This window comes from Somniosus microcephalus, unplaced genomic scaffold, assembly GCF_052327205.1.
Source record: "Somniosus microcephalus isolate GS21.2 unplaced genomic scaffold, FLI_Smic_1.0 unresolved_chr9, whole genome shotgun sequence".
NCBI classification, from domain to species: domain Eukaryota; kingdom Metazoa; phylum Chordata; class Chondrichthyes; order Squaliformes; family Somniosidae; genus Somniosus; species Somniosus microcephalus.
Genome location: NW_028225187.1, coordinates 5609755 through 5624053, shown reverse-complemented (window position 1 = coordinate 5624053; position 14299 = coordinate 5609755).

Sequence of the window (14299 nt, the reverse complement as noted above, 5' to 3'; positions counted from 1 at the left end):
GCCGAGCGGTCTAAGGGGCTGGATCAAGATTCCAATCTCTTCGGGGGCGAGGGTTCGAATCCCACTACTGCCTGATATTGCGGCATTCGTAAATTTCGTCGCTTGGCCAACAGCCGTAAACCGTGCAGGCACGGCGGTTTTGTTCAGTATTATGTCACATTTTCCTTCAGTTGTTATTGTCAGATAGATCTGATTGCAGAATTTCCTCTTGTGCATAATTGGCCTGAACACCGTCCCGAACACTACAAACACCGCCACCCAACCAACTGAATTCAGCTCGTTCACTCACTCGTCTCCACACCTGCTGCCTCTCACTTATTCAGATATGCACCACTTTTACAATTTTGTTTCTTCCATTTCTTACAATCTACCGACCGCGCCCCCCATTGCTGGCAAACTCGCACCCACCATCTCTCCGTCGTTTCCCCGTTCGCCCTTCCAATCTTGCCGGTTCAACAGCCCCTCCCATTTGCTCCTGTGCTCCAATCCGATTAATGTAACACGAGTATCTTTTGTTCAATCTAACCTATCCAGACAGTGAAAGTTACATTAAGACATGGTTAAGAGAAGATCCATTCTGTAAAAAAAAGGGTGGGTGGGATCTGGACTCTGACTTCAGGATGTGAGTCAGATGTGTTTTTCATACCATTAGTCTGAGGAAGTTGTGATTCGCTGGGCAAACTTTTCCTATTGTTCTCTCCTCTTATAATTATGATACATTTCAGGCTCAATGCGTCAGGTTTTATTTATCACACTTTACACTTTACTTACAGCAACTTCCTTCTTGCAGTAAACACAAGAATCTGCCACACAACTTTCTAATCACGTTATTCGGACCAACATAAGCTGCAAATGCTGCAAACTTGGAGCAGCCTTGGCCTTCCCCTTTCGCTCAACGCATTCCTGCAGCGCCGCCTCTCCAGCACCAGATGGTGGTCTTACGCCTTTACACAACAAGGAATACCTTCACACAAGAGGGAACACCGTTGCACAACACGGAGAACCTTTACACAACAGGAAACACATTACTCAATATCGGACATCTTTACAAAGCAGACAGCATCTCTAAACAACAGGGAAAACCTTTACACAACAGAGAACATCGTTACGCAACAGGGAACAACTTTATATAACGGGGAACATCTTTACACAATAGGGAATGTCTTTAAACACCAGAAAGCACCTTCATGCAAGTCTATCTCTTCATCTGAGTCTCCGTTTCCCTGTCTGTCTACAAACTCTCTCTGTTTCTCTCGAAGTCTCGGATTTCCCTCAGTCTCTGTCTCTCCCTTGTGTTATTCGGTCTGTCTCTCTCTCTCTCTCTCTCTTGTTTATTCAGTGTATTTCTCTGTCCCTCCCTTTGTGTGGCGAGAAAGACCCTTGCTAGTTTTCTGTATGTCATTTTGTGTCTGTCCCATTGTCGGTGGAGTAATACTGAGTGTCCTTGTGAAATTACGCAGCCATGTGAGCCTGCCAACACGGGTGCTGCGGGGTCCGGGTCTAATGGCTGTTTGACGGCCATGCTGTAGCTTTCAACACAGCCTGGAAGCTGAAATTTGTCTCGCTAACACACAGCACCGTGGGGCATCGGAAGCTAAACACCAGCCGGCATTCTGCACCAGCCGACAGCAGAGTGGCGCAGCGGAAGCGTGCTGGGTCCGTAATCGAGTGATCGATGGACCAAAACCATCCTCTGCTATTAGCATTCTTATTTACACCAACAATAAAAACCTCTTTTGCGACACACAATCAAATCGCACTGATTTTATCACACTTTACTTACAACAACTTCCTGCTTGCAATACACAACAGGGATAAATTATTAATTAAATTTACAAAGGGTGTGTTCCAACAAAGATCTATTTGTCAGTGTTGCCCTGTGAACAGGTAGCTTCTTCTGATCGACTGGGTTGCATCAGATGAGAGTTTGCCGATCACGAATTTAATTTCCTTTTGTTTCCCCCTTTGCTGACAAGACCAAGCCACTTTTCAATCACCAGTCACTAGTTTCAGATTCCAGACAGCTTTGATGTGGTAGCGTGGCCGAGCGGTCTTTGGCGCTGGATCAAGATTGCAATCTCTTCGCGGGCGAGGGTTCGAATCCCACTACTGCCTGATATTGCGTCGCTTGGCCAACAGCCGTAAACCGTGCAAGCACGGCGGATTTGTTCAGTATTTTGTCACATTTTCCTTCAGTTGTTATTGGCAGATAGATCTGATTGCAGAATTTCCTCTTGTGCATAATTGGCCTGAACACCGTCCCGAACACGACAAACACCGCCACCCAACCAACTGAATTCAGCTCGTTCACTCACTCGTCTCCACACCTGCTGCCTCTCACTTATTCAGATGTGCACCACTTTTACAATTTTGTTTCTTCCATTTCTTACAATCTACCGACCGCGCCCCCCATTGCTGTGAAACTCTCCGTCGTTTCCCCGTTCGCCCTTCCAATCTTGCCGGTTCAACAGCCCCTCCCATTTGCTCCTGTGCTCCAATCCGATTAATGTAACACGAGTATCTTTTGTTCAATCTAACCTATCCAGACAGTGAAAGTTACATTAAGACATGGTTAAGAGAAGATCCATTCTGTAAAAAAAAGGGTGGGTGGGATCTGGACTCTGACTTCAGGATGTGAGTCAGATGTGTTTTTCATACCATTAGTCTGAGGAAGTTGTGATTCGCTGGGCAAACTTTTACTATTGTTCTCTCCTCTTATAATTATGATACATTTCAGGCTCAATGCGTCAGGTTTTATTTATCACACTTTACACTTTACTTAAAGCAACTTCCTTCTTGCAGTAAACACAAGAATCTGCCACACAACTTTCTAATCACGTTATTCGCACCAACATAAGCTGCAAATGCTGCAAACTTGGAGCAGCCTTGGCCTTCCCCTTTCGCTCAACGCATTCCTGCAGCGCCGCCTCTCCAGCACCAGATGGTGGTCTTAGGCCTTTACACAACAAGGAATACCTTCACACAAGAGGGAACACCGTTGCACAACACGGAGAACCTTTACACAACAGGAAACACATTACTCAATATCGGACATCTTTACAAAGCAGACAGCATCTCTAAACAACAGGGAAAACCTTTACACAACAGAGAACATCGTTACGCAACAGTGAACAACTTTATATAACGGGGAACATCTTTACACAACAGGGAATGTCTTTAAACACCAGAAAGCACCTTCATGCAAGTCTATCTCTTCATCTCAGTCTCCGTTTCCCTGTCTGTCTACAAACCCTCTCTGTTTCTCTCGAAGTCTCGGATTTCCCTCAGTCTCTGTCTCTCCCTTGTGTTATTCAGTCTGTCTCTCCCTCTCTCTCTCTCTTGTTTATTCAGTGTATTTCTCTGTCCCTCCCTTTGTGTGGCGAGAAAGACCCTTGCTAGTTTTCTGTGTGTCATTTTGTGTCTGTCCCATTGTCGGTGGAGTAATACTGAGTGTCCTTGTGAAATTACGCAGCCATGTGAGCCTGCCAACACGGGTGCTGCGGGGTCCGGGTCTAATGGCTGTTTGACGGCCATGCTATAGCTTTCAACACAGCCTGGAAGCTGAAATTTGTCTCGCTAACACACAGCACCGTGGGGCATCGGAAGCTAAACACAAGCCGGCATTCTACACCAGCCGACAGCAGAGTGGCGCAGCGGAAGCGTGCTGGGCCCGTAATCGAGTGATCGATGGACCAAAACCATCCTCTGCTATTAGCATTCTTATTTACACCAACAAAAAAACTTCTTTTGCGACACACAATCAAATCGCACTGATTTTATCACACTTTACTTACAACAACTTCCTGCTTGCAATACACAACAGGGATAAATTATTAATTAAATTTACAAAGGGTGTGTTCCAACAAAGATCTATTTGTCAGTGTTGCCCTGTGAACAGGTAGCTTCTTCTGATCTACTGGGTTGCATCAGAAGAGAGTTTGCCGATCACGAATTTAATTTCCTTTTGTTTCCCCCTTTACTTACAAGACCAAGCCACTTTTCAATCACCAGTCACTAGTTTCAGATTCCAGACAGCTTTGATGTGGTAGCGTGGCCGAGCGGTCTAAGGCGCTGGATCAAGATTGCAATCTTTTTGGGGGCGAGGTTTCGAATCCTGATATTGCGGCATTCGTAAATTTCGTCGCTTGGCCAACAGCTGTAAACCGTGCAAGCACGGCGGATTTGTTCAGTATTTTGTCACATTTTCCTTCAGTTGTTATTGGCAGATAGATCTGATTGCAGAATTTCCTCTTGTGCATAATTGGCCTGAACACCGTCCCGAACACGACAAACACCTCCACCCAACCAACTGAATTCAGCTCGTTCACTCACTCGTCTCCACACCTGCTGCCTCTCACTTATTCAGATGTGCACCACTTTTACAATTTTGTTTCTTCCATTTCTTACAATCTACCGACCGCGCCCCCCATTGCTGTCAAACTCTCCGTCGTTTCCCCGTTCGCCCTTCCAATCTTGCCGGTTCAACAGCCCCTCCCATTTGCTCCTGTGCTCCAATCCGATTAATGTAACACGAGTATCTTTTGTTCAATCTAACCTATCCAGACAGTGAAAGTTACATTAAGACATGGTTAAGAGAAGATCCATTCTGTAAAAAAAAGGGTGGGTGGGATCTGGACTCTGACTTCAGGATGTGAGTCAGATGTGTTTTTCATACCATTAGTCTGAGGAAGTTGTGATTCGCTGGGCAAACTTTTCCTATTGTTCTCTCCTCTTATAATTATGATACATTTCAGGCTCAAGGCGTCAGGTTTTATTTATCACACTTTACACTTTACTTAAAGCAACTTCCTTCTTGCAGTAAACACAAGAATCTGCCACACAACTTTCTAATCACGTTATTCGCACCAACATAAGCTGCAAATGCTGCAAACTTGGAGCAGCCTTGGCCTTCCCCTTTCGCTCAACGCATTCCTGCAGCGCCGCCTCTCCAGCACCAGATGGTGGTCTTAGGCCTTTACACAACAAGGAATACCTTCACACAAGAGGGAACACCGTTGCACAACACGGAGAACCTTTACACAACAGGAAACACATTACTCAATATCGGACATCTTTACAAAGCAGACAGCATCTCTAAACAACAGGGAAAACCTTTACACAACAGAGAACATCGTTACGCAACAGTGAACAACTTTATATAACGGGGAACATCTTTACACAACAGGGAATGTCTTTAAACACCAGAAAGCACCTTCATGCAAGTCTATCTCTTCATCTCAGTCTCCGTTTCCCTGTCTGTCTACAAACCCTCTCTGTTTCTCTCGAAGTCTCGGATTTCCCTCAGTCTCTGTCTCTCCCTTGTGTTATTCAGTCTGTCTCTCTCTCTCTCTCTCTCTTGTTTATTCAGTGTATTTCTCTGTCCCTCCCTTTGTGTGGCGAGAAAGACCCTTGCTAGTTTTCTGTGTGTCATTTTGTGTCTGTCCCATTGTCGGTGGAGTAATACTGAGTGTCCTTGTGAAATTACGCAGCCATGTGAGCCTGCCAACACGGGTGCTGCGGGGTCCGGGTCTAATGGCTGTTTGACGGCCATGCTATAGCTTTCAACACAGCCTGGAAGCTCAAATTTGTCTCGCTAACACACAGCACCGTGGGGCATCGGAAGCTAAACACCAGCCCGCATTCTGCACCAGCCGACAGCAGAGTGGCGCAGCGGAAGCGTGCTGGGCCCGTAATCGAGTGATCGATGGACCAAAACCATCCTCTGCTATTAGCATTCTTATTTACACCAACAATAAAAACCTCTTTTGCGACACACAATCAAATCGCACTGATTTTATCACACTTTACTTACAACAACTTCCTGCTTGCAACACACAACAGGGATAAATTATTAATTAAATTTACAAAGGGTGTGTTCCAACAAATATCTATTTGTCAGTGTTGCCCTGTGAACAGGTAGCTTCTTCTGATCTACTGGGTTGCATCAGAAGAGAGTTTGCCGATCACGAATTTAATTTCCTTTTGTCTCCGCCTTTACTGACAAGACCAAGCCACTTTTCAATCACCAGTCACTAGTTTCAGATTCCAGACAGCTTTGATGTGGTAGCGTGGCCGAGCGGTCTAAGGCGCTGGATCAAGATTCCAATCTCTTCGGGGGCGAGGGTTCGAATCCCACTACTGCCTGATATTGCGGCATTGGTAAATTTCGTCGCTTGGCCAACAGCCGTAAACCGTGCAGGCACGGCGGTTTTGTTCAGTATTATGTCACATTTTCCTTCAGTTGTTATTGTCAGATAGATCTGATTGCAGAATTTCCTCTTGTGCATAATTGGCCTGAACACCGTCCCGGACACTACAAACACCGCCACCCAACCAACTGAATTCAGCTCGTTCACTCACTCGTCTCCACACCTGCTGCCTCTCACTTATTCAGATATGCACCACTTTTACAATTTTGTTTCTTCCATTTCTTACAATCTACCGACCGCGCCCCCCATTGCTGTCAAACTCGCACCCACCATCTCTCCGTCGTTTCCCCGTTCGCCCTTCCAATCTTGCTGGTTCAACAGCCCCTCCCATTTGCTCCTGTGCTCCAATCCGATTAATGTAACACGAGTATCTTTTGTTCAATCTAACCTATCCAGACAGTGAAAGTTACATTAAGACATGGTTAAGAGAAGATCCATTCTGTAAAAAAAAGGGTGGGTGGGATCTGGACTCTGACTTCAGGATGTGAGTCAGATGTGTTTTTCATACCATTAGTCTGAGGAAGTTGTGATTCGCTGGGCAAACTTTTCCTATTGTTCTCTCCTCTTATAATTATGATACATTTCAGGCTCAATGCGACAGGTTTTATTTATCACACTTTACACTTTACTTACAGCAACTTCCTTCTTGCAGTAAACACAAGAATCTGCCACACAACTTTCTAATCACGTTATTCGCACCAACATAAGCTGCAAATGCTGCAAACTTGGAGCAGCCTTGGCCTTCCCCTTTCGCTCAACGCATTCCTGCAGCGCCGCCTCTCCAGCACCAGATGGTGGTCTTAGGCCTTTACACAACAAGGAATACCTTCACACAAGAGGGAACACCGTTGCACAACACGGAGAACCTTTACACAACAGGAAACACATTACTCAATATCGGACATCTTTACAAAGCAGACAGCATCTCTAAACAACAGGGAAAACCTTTACACAACAGAGAACATCGTTACGCAACAGTGAACAACTTAAAATAACGGGGAACATCTTTACACAACAGGGAATGTCTTTAAACACCAGAAAGCACCTTCATGCAAGTCTATCTCTTCATCTCAGTCTCCGTTTCCCTGTCTGTCTACAAACCCTCTCTGTTTCTCTCGAAGTCTCGGATTTCCCTCAGTCTCTGTCTCTCCCTTGTGTTATTCAGTCTGTCTCTCTCTCTCTCTCTCTCTCTTGTTTATTCAGTGTATTTCTCTGTCCCTCCCTTTGTGTGGCGAGAAAGACCCTTGCTAATTTTCTGTGTGTCATTTTGTGTCTGTCCCATTGTCGGTGGAGTAATACTGAGTGTCCTTGTGAAATTACGCAGCCATGTGAGCCTGCCAACACGGGTGCTGCGGGGTCCGGGTCTAATGGCTGTTTGACGGCCATGCTATAGCTTTCAACACAGCCTGGAAGCTGAAATTTGTCTCGCTAACACACAGCACCGTGGGGCATCGGAAGCTAAACACCAGCCCGCATTCTGCACCAGCCGACAGCAGAGTGGCGCAGCGGAAGCGTGCTGGGCCCGTAACCGAGTGATCGATGGACCAAAACCATGCTCTGCTATTAGCATTCTTATTTACACCAACAATAAAAACCTCTTTTGCGACACACAATCAAATCGCACTGATTTTATCACACTTTACTTACAACAACTTCCTGCTTGCAATACACAACAGGGATAAATTATTAATTAAATTTACAAAGGGTGTGTTCCAACAAATATCTATTTGTCAGTGTTGCCCTGTGAACAGGTAGCTTCTTCTGATCTACTGGGTTGCATCAGAAGAGAGTTTGCCGATCACGAATTTAATTTCCTTTTGTTTCCGCCTTTACTTACAAGACCAAGCCACTTTTCAATCACCAGTCACTGGTTTCAGATTCCAGACAGCTTTGATGTGGTAGCGTGGCCGAGCGGTCTAAGGCGCTGGATCAAGATTCCAATCTCTTCGGGGGCGAGGGTTCGAATCCCACTATCTGCCTGATATTGCGGCATTCGTAAATTTTGTCGCTTGGCCAACAGCCGTAAACCGTGCAGGCACGGCGATTTTGTTCAGTATTATGTCACATTTTCCTTCAGTTGTTATTGTCAGATAGATCTGATTTCAGAATTTCCTCTTGTGAATAATTGGCCTGAACACCGTCCCGAACACGACAAACACCGCCACCCAACCAACTGAATTCAGCTCGTTCACTCACTCGTCTCCACACCTGCTGCCTCTCACTTATTCAGATATGCACCACTTTTACAATTTTGTTTCTTCCATTTCTTACAATCTACCGACCGCGCCCCCCATTGCTGTCAAACTCGCACCCACCATCTCTCCGTCGTTTCCCCGTTCGCCCTTCCAATCTTGCCGGTTCAACAGCCCCTCCCATTTGCTCCTGTGCTCCAATCCGATTAATGTAACACGAGTATCTTTTGTTCAATCTAACCTATCCAGACAGTGAAAGTTACATTAAGACATGGTTAAGAGAAGATCCATTCTGTAAAAAAAAGGGTGGGTGGGATCTGGACTCTGACTTCAGGATGTGAGTCAGATGTGTTTTTCATACCATTAGTCTGAGGAAGTTGTGATTCGCTGGGCAAACTTTTCCTATTGTTCTCTCCTCTTATAATTATGATACATTTCAGGCTCAATGCGTCAGGTTTTATTTATCACACTTTACACTTTACTTACAGCAACTTCCTTCTTGCAGTAAACACAAGAATCTGCCACACAACTTTCTAATCACGTTATTCGCACCAACATAAGCTGCAAATGCTGCAAACTTGGAGCAGCCTTGGCCTTCCCCTTTCGCTCAACGCATTCCTGCAGCGCCGCCTCTCCAGCACCAGATGGTGGTATTAGGCCTTTACACAACAAGGAATACCTTCACACAAGACGGAACACCATTGCACAACACGGAGAACCTTTACACAACAGGAAACACATTACTCAATATCGGACATCTTTACAAAGCAGACAGCATCTCTAAACAACAGGGAAAACCTTTACACAACAGAGAACATCTTTACGCAACAGTAAACAACTTTATATAACGGGAACATCTTTACACAACAGGGAATTTCTTTACACAGCAGAAAGCACCTTCATGCAAGTCTATCTCCTCATCTCAGTCTCCGTTTCCCTGTCTGTTTACAAACCCTCTCTGTTTCTCTCGAAGTCTCGGATTTCCCTCAGTCTCTGTCTCTCCCTTGTGTTTTTCGGTCTGTCTGTCTCTCTCTCTCTCTCTAGTTTATTCAGTGTATTTCTCTCTCCCTCCCTTTGTGTGGCGAGAAAGACCCTTGCTAGTTTTCTGTGTGTCATTTTGTGTCTGTCCCATTGTCGGTGGAGTAATACTGAGTGTCCTTGTGAAATTACGCAGCCATGTGAGCTTGCCAACGCGGGTGCTGCGGGGTCCGGGTCTCTGGGCTGTTTGACGGCCATGCTGCAGCTTTCAACACAGCCTGGATGCTGAAATTTGTCTCGCTAACACACAGCACCGTGGGGCATCGGAAGCTAAACACCAGCCGGCATTCTGCACCAGCCGACAGCAGAGCGCCGCAGCGGAAGCGTGCTGGGCCCATAACCCAGAGATCGATGGATGAAAACCATCCTCTGCTATTAGCATTCTTATTTACACCAACAATAAAAACCTCTTTTGCGACACACAATCAAATAGCACTGATTTTATCACACTTTACTTACAACAACTTCCTGCTTGCAATACACAACAGGGATAAATTATTAATTAAATTTACAAAGGGTGTGTTCCAACAAAGATCTATTTGTCAGTGTTGCCCTGTGAACAGGTAGCTTCTTCTGATCTAGTGGGTTGCATCAGAAGAGAGTTTGCCGATCACGAATTTAATTTCCTTTTGTTTCCCCTTTTACTTCCAAGGCCAAGCCACTTTTCAATCACCAGTCACTAGTTTCAGATTCCAGTTAGCTTTGCTGTGGTAGCGTGGCCGAGCGGTCTAAAGCGCTGGATCAAGATTCCAGTCTTTGTAGGAGCGAGGTGTTCGCAACCCCTCTACTTCCTGATATTGCGGTATTCGTAAATTTCGTCGCTTGGCCAACAGCCGTAAACCGTGCAGTCACGGCCGCTTTGTTCAGTATTATGTCACATTTTCCTTCAGTTGTTATTGGCAGATAGATTTGATTGCAGAATTTCCTCTTGTGCATAATTGGCCTGAACACCGTCCCGAACACGACAAACACCGCCACCCAACCAACTGAATTCAGCTCGTTCACTCACTCGTCTCCACACCTGCTGCCTCTCACTTATTCAGATATGCACCACTTTTACAATTTTGTTTCTTCCATTTCGTACAATCTACCGACCGTGCCCCCCATTGCTGTCAAACTCGCACCCACCTTCTCTCCGTCGTTTCCCCGTTCGCCCTTCCAATCTTGCCGGTTCAACAGCCCCTCCCATTTGCTCCTGTGCTCCAATCCGATTAATGTAACACGAGTATCTTTTGTTCAATCTAACCTATCCAGACAGTGAAAGTTACATTAAGACATGGTTAAGAGAAGATCTATTCTGTAAAAAAAAGGCTGGGTGGGATCTGGACTCTGACTTCAGGATGTGAGTCAGATGGAAGTTGTGATTCGCTGGGCAAACTTTTCCTATTGTTCTCTCCTCTTATAATTATGATACATTTCAGGCTCAATGCGTCAGGTTTTATTTATCACACTTTACACTTTACTTACAGCAACTTCCTTCTTGCAGTAAACACAAGAATCTGCCACACAACTTTCTAATCACGTTATTCGCACCAACATAAGCTGCAAATGCTGCAAACTTGGAGCAGCCTTGGCCTTCCCCTTTCTCTCAACGCATTCCTGCAGCGCCGCCTCTCCAGCACCAGATGGTGGTCTTAGGCCTTTACATAACAAGGAATGCCTTCACACGAGACGGAACACCGTTGCACAACACGGAGAACCTTTACACAACAGGAAACACATTACTCAATATCGGACATCTTTACAAAGCAGACAACATCTCTAAACAACAGGGAAAACCTTTACACAACAGAGAACATCTTTACGCAACAGTAAACAACTTTATATAACGGGGAACATCTTTACACAACAGGGAATTTCTTTACACAGCAGAAAGCACCTTCATGCAAGTCTATCTCCTCATCTCAGTCTCCGTTTCCCTGTCTGTTGACAAACCCTCTCTGTTTCTGTCGAAGTCTCGGATTTCCCTCAGTCTCTGTCTCTCCCTTGTGTTTTTCGGTCTGTCTCTCTCTCTCTCTCTCCCTTTTTTATTCAGTGTATTTCTCTCTCCCTCCCTTTGTGTGGCGAGAAAGACCCTTGCTAGTTTTCTGTGTGTCATTTTGTGTCTGTCCCATTGTCGGTGGAGTAATACTGAGTGTCCTTGTGAAATTACGCAGCCATGTGAGCTTGCCAACGCGGGTGCTGCGGGGTCCGGGTCTCTGGACTGTTTGACGGCCATGCTGTAGCTTTCAACACAGCCTGGATGCTGAAATTTGTCTCGCTAACACACAGCACCGTGGGGCATCGGAAGCTAAACACCAGCCGGCATTCTGCACCAGCCGACAGCAGAGCGCCGCAGCGGAAGCGTGCTGGGCCCGTAACCCAGAGATCGATGGATGAAAACCATCCTCTGCTATTAGCATTCTTATTTACACCAACAATAAAAACCTCTTTTGCGACACACAATCAAATAGCACTGATTTTATCACACTTTACTTACAACAACTTCCTGCTTGCAATACACAACAGGGATAAATAATTAATTAAATTTACAAAGGGTGTGTTCCAACAACGATCTATTTGTCAGTGTTGCCCTGTAAACAGGTAGCTTCTTCTGATCTAGTGGGTTGCATCAGAAGAGAGTTTGCCGATCACGAATTTAATTTCCTTTTGTGTCCCCTTATACTGACAAGACCAAGCCACTTTTCAATCACCAGTCACTAGTTTCAGATTCCAGATAGCTTTGATGTGGTGGCGTGGCCGAGCGGTCTAAGGCGCTGGATCAAAATTACAGTCTCTTCGGGGGCGTGGGTTCGAATCCCACTACTGCCAGATGTTGCGGCATTCGTAAATTTCGTCGCTTGGCCAACAGCCGTAAACCGTGACAGGCATGGCGGTTTTGTTCAGTATTATGTCACATTTTCCTTCAGTTGTTATTGGCAGATAGATCTGATTGCAGAATTTCATCTGGTCCATCATTGCCCTGCTGTCAATGTCGCACCCACCATCTCTCCGTCGTTTCCCAGTTCGCTCTTCCAAACCTGCCGGTTGAACAGCAGCTCCCATTGGCTTCTGTGCTCCAATCAGATTAATATAACACGAAGATGTTTTTTCAATTTTGTACATTAAAAAATGAACATGGGGGGATCTGGACTCTGTGTTCAAGATGTTAGTCGGATGTGTTTTTCATGCCATTAGTCTGAGGAATTTGTGATTAGGAGGGCAAATATTCCCTACTATTCTCTCCTCTTATAATTATGATAAATTTCAGGCTCAATGCGTATGGTTGCTTTACTTACAGCAACTTACTTCTTGCATAAACACAAGAACCTGCAACACAACTTTCAAATCACTTTATTCACACCAACATAAGCTGCAAATGATGCAAACTTGCAGCAGCCTTGGGCTGTCCCTTTCTCTCAACGCATTCCGGCAGCGCCGCCTCTCCAGCACCAGATGGTGCTCTTGGCCTTTACACAACAGGGAATACCTTCACACAAGACGGAACACCGTTACACAACACGGAGAACCTTTACACAACAGGAAACACATTACTCAATATCGGACATCTTTACAAAGCAGACAAAATCTTTACCCAACAGGGAACATCTTTACACAACAGGGAACAACTTTATATAATAGGGAACATCTTTAAACAACAGGGAACATCTTTACCCTGCAGAAAGCTCCTTCATGCAAGCCTCTCTCTCTCTCTTCATCTCAGTCTCCGTTGTCCTGTCTGTCTACAAACCCTCTCTGTTTCTGTCGCTTGCTCGGTTTTCCCTCCGTCTCTATCTCTCCCTCGCTTTATTAGGCCTGTCTCTCTCTCTCTGGTTTCTTCAGTGTCTTTCTCTGTCCCTCCCTTTGTGTGGCCAGAAAGACCCTTGCTAGTTTTCTGTGTGGCATTCTGTGTCTGTCCCATTGTGGGTGGAGTAATACTGAATGTCCTTGTGACATTGTTCAGCCATGTGAGCTTCCCAACACGGGTGTTGCGGGGCCCGGGTCTCTGGGCTGTTTGAGGGCCATGCTGTAGCTTTCAACACAGCCTGGATGCTGAAATTGGTCTCGCTAACACACAGCACCGTGCGCCATCGGAACCGGGACACCAGCCGGGATTCGGCACCAACCGACAGCAGAGCGGCGCAGCGGAAGCGTGCTGGGCCCATAAACCAGAGGTCGATGGATCGAAGCCATCCTCTGCTATTAGCAGTCTTACTTACACCAACAATAAAAACCTCTATTGCTGCACACAATCAAATCGCACTTATTTTTATCACACTTTACTTACACCAACTTCCTGCTTGCAATACACAACACGGATAAATTATGAATTAAATTTATATTGGGTGTGTTCCAACAAAGATCTATTAATTAGTGTTGCCCTGTGAACAGGTAGCTTCTTCTGATCTGGTGGGTTGCATCAGAAGAGAGTTGCCGACCACGAATTTAATTTCCTTTTGTTTCCCCTTTTATTTAAAAGACCAAGCCTCATTTCATTCACCAGTTACTATTTTCAGATTCCTCAACCGATTGCTGTGGTAGCGTGGCCGAGCGGTCTAAGGCGCTGGATTTAAGGTTCCTGTTTCTTCGGAGACGCGGTTTAGAATCCCACCACTGCCAGTTATGGTTGAATTTATAAATTTCGTTTCACTGAAAGCGTTATACTATGCAGGCCAGACAGTTTTGCCAATATCTATATCACTTCTTAAACTTTCGATGCTATCATTTCTGTTCACGCACACGTCTCCACTTGCGCTGTATCTCACTTACTCAGATTCCACCACTTCTTACAATTTTGTTGCTCCTTGCTGCCACCATCTCACCGCCGCTTCCCTGTTCGCCCTTCCAAACATCCCGGTTGAACAGCACCTCCCCTCAGCT